The sequence below is a fragment of the Schistocerca piceifrons genome, chromosome 1 (genome assembly GCF_021461385.2).
Source record: "Schistocerca piceifrons isolate TAMUIC-IGC-003096 chromosome 1, iqSchPice1.1, whole genome shotgun sequence".
Taxonomy (NCBI): domain Eukaryota; kingdom Metazoa; phylum Arthropoda; class Insecta; order Orthoptera; family Acrididae; genus Schistocerca; species Schistocerca piceifrons.
In genome coordinates, this window is record NC_060138.1 from 599268043 (window position 1) to 599274357 (window position 6315).

Sequence of the window (6315 nt, forward strand, 5' to 3'; positions counted from 1 at the left end):
AAGCGAGCAAGCAAGGAAGCGAGTTCGGAGCAGAAACAGTAACGCGTTTGTGCCAAGGGGAAGCGATCCCGAATCTGTAGAACAGTTCTGAGAGCGACTCTGGTCCGCTGCCGTGCTGTGGGCACCCGTCGGCCCTAGATGCCCTAGTGCTGAGAGGAGTATATGTACGGTACTGCCTGCCTTCGCAGTATATGTACGAATGATGTAAAAGGGATGATTTTGTATACTTAGTAGTGGTGTGCAAGGTTTAGATGTCGCTGTAATATGGTGATCAGTGTAAAATAGTTTATTGACGCTGAAAGTCTCGTCTGCAGAAGGAAAACGGCTGATGGTTCTTCAATACCGGCGACATCAGTAATTCGGTAGGTAAATTCGATAAGAGCCAATCAAAATTCACTTCCTTTGTGCTGGGAAATAGGAAACTGTAGACAGCTTAGGGCACGTTTGTGTGTGTTGAAAGCAGGACAGGTAACACATGATGGACTGGGTACTACATTGGGTCGGGGAAGAAAACTGCATTCGGCGTTACTTTCGTAAACAGGTTCTGTTAGGGCAAGAATTTTCGTGCATACAAGCTGAGACATCTAGAAAGCAAGCGTTAACTATTTATGGGACACTAAACAATTCCCGATAGCTCGACTCGGCTGTTATTTTTTTATAAAGGCATGAGATGTCAGATTCACATCGAGAACCCATTAGATGGCGAGTCGCCACCGTTTTGTGGCGAGGCATCAGTCACACTGGGCCGGGTACGCACAGCTGTACAGAGCACGTATGTTCCGTTAGGGGGAAAGCAGCCTGTGCTATTCTGTCATCAACGGTAAAGACAAGTGCAGCCCAGAGGTGTCTCCCGTATGGCGGCTGCGCCTTTGAGTTCTGTGAGGTCGGTATAACAGTGACTGTATACTCGAAAATAGAGGCAACTTTCACCTGCATCCGGCGGCGGCTCGGTCTCGCGCATGAAACAGACGTGAGCACATCTTGGAGTTCTGTGACATTGGTATAACACCCGTAGAATTCTAACTGTATACACGAAAATAGACCCAAGTTTCACCAGCAGCGGCGTGAGAGCGATGAGTCGCACTTGCATGCGTCCAGTGGTGGCTGGTGCACTGGGGGTGGCGGGAGCGTCTGGCGTTGAGTGGCGGGAAGTGTTTTTTTTATTAGCAATCTCTTGCTTAAACTATATTCCATCGATTTCACCGACCTATGGGATGCTGCGAATTAAGAAAAACTACTTCATACATCTGAAGAATACTGATTTAATTAATTTGCTTAATTTTTTATATGAATGTGGTGTTAGTGGTACAGTAGTTAGTGGGAGGCAGTGCGTGAGTGTTGACTTGGAGTGGAAGAGCAGGTTATTTGCTGAATACTACATTAATTTGCATAATTTTTGTGTAAAACGCAGAACAATAGTTTAAGGGGGTGGGTGACATAGAAGAATGAGCCAGAAATGGCGTTGAAAAGCAAGTGAAATTCGAAAAGTTGACCGGAAAATGGTGGAAGGACGTAACTGATTACTTAGTTTGGTATTAAATGCGGTACAATAGTTTAAGTGCGGTAACATGGATAACCTCTTAATAGAACAATAGGTTAAGTGCCAATAAAAGCCCAAACATTAGGTTAAGACATCCAGACTACAGTGCTGAACATTAGGTTATGGAACTTGTTTGCCCTCCATGTAATTGCTTCTTGCAAGACTTACATGTTTCCAAACGGCAGAGAATGATGAGCAAGAGAAGTCCAACCCCCCCCCCCCCCCCCAACTGATTTTTTTTATAAATAAACAATATACCCTTTTCATGTATTCCATACACTAGACAGTGTATGGAATACATGAAAATGGAATACATGTTTAAACAGTATTCCACACAGAGCAATCGATTTCCCTCCAAATGATCGATCAACTTAGTCTTTTTCCCGCCAATTCCTAGAAAGAGGGGACAGTCGTATGACTTAGGTTAGTGGTGGTAGTCCTACTGCTCTTTTTTCCCACCAAAATTTAACCTTCCATTTAGGTGGGGTGTGGCACTTGCGTCATCAACTTACATCACGGCCATCATCTTGGATGAGGTGGTGTGCTGTGCACATTAGCACACATTAGTGCACGTTAGCCCACCATCATGGGTTGGTAACGGGACATGGCGGTCTGTTGAGGATCGTGGTGGAGACTTTAATTATTTCATTCCAATTTCAGGTGGGTGTGGCACTCACGAAAATCTGACAAAATTTGAATTTCCCACCTGGGGGTGGTGGGGGGGGGGGGTGGTGGTGGCAGGGGGCGTGGCAGTTTCCCACCAGAGAGGTTAATTAATTGATCAATTTGATTAAGTAGTCAATGTGACCTATGTTCTCGGAATTTTCTCTAGTTAGTAGAGATTGCATTGTCCTGATGGAATTTGAACTACCCACCATGGGATGGGGTGTGGCAGGGGGCGTGGCACTTTCCCACCATAGAGGTTAATAAATATCAGTTTCCTCTACTTTTTTCGAGTTTTCAGAGAAAGGTCTTCGCAGACATGATAAGTTTCTAGTTACTCAATGGCTCGCAATGATTTCTTATTCAGGGGAAAATTTTGTGATCTGGGTGGTGGGAGCTATGCATGGAATGCACTGACACAAAACCCCAGCCTGGCGGTATATATATATATATATATATATATATATATATATAGCGCACGAATTCAAGTTTCTGCTAACCAAACAAAGCACTCATTAGGTAACACCGCCACTGGCAGGCTGCTTGAATGTGAGCGCGCAACGCCTCGATTGGGTAACAGTGGGTAACAGTGGCATCTTATATATATATATATATATATATATATATATATATATATATATATATAAGATGCCACTGTGTGTTGGCTGGATTTACAAGTATCCAAAATACCAAAATGTTTCATGGAAGTGGTGAAATCGATAAACCGAAAAGACTTTTTTAAATTATAATTACATGTTTTATTCATCGACAAATATGTAATGATGAAAGGCTTATTTGCAGTGCGAAAACGACACCCAGCTGGAGCAAGTGTGGATGTATCACAATTTTTTTTTTATAGGCCAATAATTGATAGAAGTGTTATTCTGCTGCTTGAATGTATAGGTACCGTGGCTTATGTTCCGACATACGTTTGTGGGAAGTAATCAAACTACTATTCATATAAGCAAGAAAATGTGTTCGCTATGCTTTCAACTACTTAGTTTCAGCTACTTTTGAAGATCATCTGTATTTCGGATGGAGGAAGTGGGTGATTCGATGAAAAGTAGTTGAAACTAGGTAGCTGAAAGTGTTCTTACCTATATGAATCGCCTAAATTGTTTAAATAAACAATTTTTCACATTGTGTCTTAATAGTTCATACAATATTCCATACACAGCAATCGATTTCCGGACAAATTCCTTAACTAAATAAATAAACTATATTCCATACACTGCCATAAATAACTAAACAATATTCTACACATTTTCTAAATTGTTTAAACAATATTCCATACACTGCAATCGAATTCCATCCAAATGCCCGATCAGCTGAGCCTTTTTCCCGCCAATTTCCGTGATGGGTTGTAGGAGGGGAGGGGGGTTTACCACAGGGGGAGAAGTTAATTAATTGATGAATTTAATTAAGTAGTTAATCAAATTGATAAGAGTGAGAGGTGCTATTCCAATAACTCAGACCCGAAAGTTTACCTGTAGCAGCGAGAGGGAGGGCATGAGTTGGTGGTTTCCTGAGGGAGATGGGAAGTGGGAGGGGGTGGGGGAACAACAGGTTAAGGACCTGTCAATCAAAAGGAAGGATCCTTTCAGCAGAACAATAAGTTAAATAAGTTAAGTACCTGTCAATCAAAGGAGAACAATAGGTTAAGTACCTGTCAATCAGAGGAGAACAATAGGTTTGCCCCTGAGTGCATATCTGCCCCTGATGTAGGTAATCCACACCAACAAAACGTACTGATTCTCTCTTTGTCCCACTACTTTTGAGGAATGAAGAAGACTGTCAACGGACACTACTGAAGCAAGAGGACTTGGCGGCTCTTCAATCCATCGTCAACTTCCACCTTCTAACACCACGATAACGCTGCTTCGGCTACGGCAACACTCGCTGACCTGTCAGTTTGGGCACTCTTACGGGCCCCCGCTGCACCACAGCCAGGGGCCACTGAGGGGAGCAGTCGATTGGCCACCGCACAGCTCCGACACGACGCGCCGTCCCATCCTAGACCCTGCCGGCGTCATCACCATACGACAAACGTCTGTGAAGGATGTTGACGATTCATTCCTGCCGTGCGGAATTAGCCGAGCGGTCTAAGGCGCTGCAGTCACGGACTGTGCGGCTGGTCACGGCGGAGGTTCGAGTCCTCCCACGGGCATGGGTGTGTGTGTGTGTGTGTGTGTGTTTGTCCTTAGGATAATTTAATTTAAGTAGTGTGTAAACTTAGGGACTGATGACCTTAGCAGTTAAGTCCCATACGATTTCACACACATTTGAACATTTGCTCAAGTGCACATTCTTGCCGGCCGGGGTGGCCGAGCGTTTCTAGGCGCTATAGTCTGGAACCGCGCGACCGCTACGGTCGCAGGTTCGAATCCTGCCTCGGGCATGGGTGTGTGTGATGTCCTTAAGTAGTTCTAAGTTCTAGGGGACTGATGACCTCGGAAGTTAAGTACCGTAGTGCTCAGAGCCGTTCATTCCCCCCTCCTTCTCTTTACTAACTCAGTTGTGTCCAGACCTAGTCAAATTTGGGCTGGTTCAAATGGCTCTGAGCACTATGGGACTCAACTGCTGAGGTCATTAGTCCCCTAGAACTTAGAACTAGTTAAACCTAACTAACCTAAGGACATCACAAACATCCATGCCCGAGGCAGGATTCGAACCTGCGACCGTAGCGGTCTTGCGGTTCTAGACTGCAGCGAAATTTGGGCTGGGATTTGAAATTTCTCCTGTGGTGTTTTTTATGTAAAAGGTACCGCAATAAATGCAGCCATTTCATATTTTATTCACCTAAACGATCTGTTCCACTTTGCTTATCAGTCCTTTAATCTCATAACCTTTCATGGTTGATTTCACTTAATTATTGATGTCAATTATTGACTCCCAACCTGGGGCAATGTCATTAGTAATTTGTATGTTATGTTATATCGCAAAGAATTCCCAGTTCACTACAAAAGAAAAACAATGACCTTCATTACCCATTGTTGGAGCTGTCAGTGCCTCAGAAAAAGAGATCAATATGCAGCAACAAAAATTTTGATCATTTGCCCAATAACATAAACTGTCTTAACAGGTAGTGAAGAAATACGCATCCACGCATTTTCCATAACGCGTAATACCAAGAAGGGGCGGGGGGCGGCGTACTTTGTGCCCACCAAAGGAAAACTAATGAAAATCTGTTTAACTCCTATTAACAATACACTTTTCAAATAGGTGCTGATGTATAAGTAGGGTATAGAACCTGAAAATATCGTTTGGTACATTCTTAGTAACACTATCGCATTTTCCATAATGTTTACACAAAGTGGTGGGTTATTTTATGGCCATGATAAAAATTAAGAAATTACAAATCTCGTTAATTAGCGTTGATTTTCATGCACAACATACCTTTTAAAGTTATATAGATGTGTGAGAAGCGCACTGAAGCTGAAAATGTGGATATTATATTTGTTTTTAAAATTCACATTCACTACAAAGACTTACATTTTTCAGTTCTTTTACTGAAAAAATTAAAACAGTTACGGAATGTGATACAATAAATCGTTAAAAAAAATATTTTTCCAAAATTTGGATGTATGAAGTACTAGATTGGATTACGACAATTTCAAAAGGTTGGAACAAAATAACCTTCCCCCCAATTGGTAATTCGAGAGATAAATCTAACTTAAAATAATTTATCCTGGAGAACTCCTTCTATTCGTTGAAGAATTTCTCCTTAAAAACTGGCTGCAAGTAAAAGAAATAATTTAAAAATTAAGAAAAATTAGGTGTAGTAGCAACAGTAGGACAAAAAATAATGTGTTCATACATATCCTGTAAACTGACTAGTTCCACATCATTTCGATAAATAAATCGTGCAAATGATATATGGAACTTGTAACTAAATAAGTGCCCTGTCTGTGGACGTTCGTGCACCCAATCATACGCCTCTACTCTCCCCTCAACAGTGTAACAGTGTCCGCTAACATCAGTCACGGTTTTGCAATTGAAATAATGTAATACGCAAACGGAATAACACAATACTGTGGCCGGCCGCGGTGGTCTCGCGGTTCTAAGCGCGCAGTCCGGAACCGCGCGACTGCTACGGTCGCAGGTTCGAACCC